The following is a 616-nucleotide window of genomic DNA, read 5'->3' as shown; positions in this document are numbered from 1 at the left end:
ATTTACTGACAAAAATATAACTTGATCGGAAGAAAAAAAAAATTAATAAAAAATAAATAAATAAAATAATCAAATCAAAAAATAAATAAAATTTAACGAATATTAGCAAAATTAAATAAAATATAAATGGCGTTGATGACCTATGAAGTTTGGCGCCACTAAACAACCAAACAAACAGTACGCTGCTTATGTATTACTGACAATTTCATCTTTCCATTAAGTTTTTGTGTCAAAGCCGTTATTTCGTCGTTAAACCTGTTTATTATTATTAATCCATAAATATATACTAGTAATAGATAATAAAGTCGATCTTTTTAAAACTTATTTTACGAAGTATCGACATTAATAATTTAGGTCAGTGCTACTTGGAATATAATTGAATATCATAAATATTTGATGAGGTTAACTTTGGAATTTAATTAATTCTTCTTCTAAAGTTCATCTTTTCTTTTTACTTTAAACCATGGAAGGCGCTCTTCCCCCATCTTCACGGAATAGAAATATTTTTATTATAAGCTCATTATATTATCAATTTTTTGTTTTCAAAGATATTAAAACTTTTCATAATTTATTTAAATTGTGTTCTCTCAACTACTTACTCAATTTATTTTTTAAA

The sequence above is a fragment of the Halyomorpha halys genome, unplaced genomic scaffold, assembly GCF_000696795.3.
Source record: "Halyomorpha halys isolate HHAL.00 unplaced genomic scaffold, Hhal_1.1 Scaffold60.1, whole genome shotgun sequence".
Classification (NCBI taxonomy): Eukaryota; Metazoa; Arthropoda; class Insecta; order Hemiptera; family Pentatomidae; genus Halyomorpha; species Halyomorpha halys.
This window is presented reverse-complemented; position numbering follows the sequence as displayed.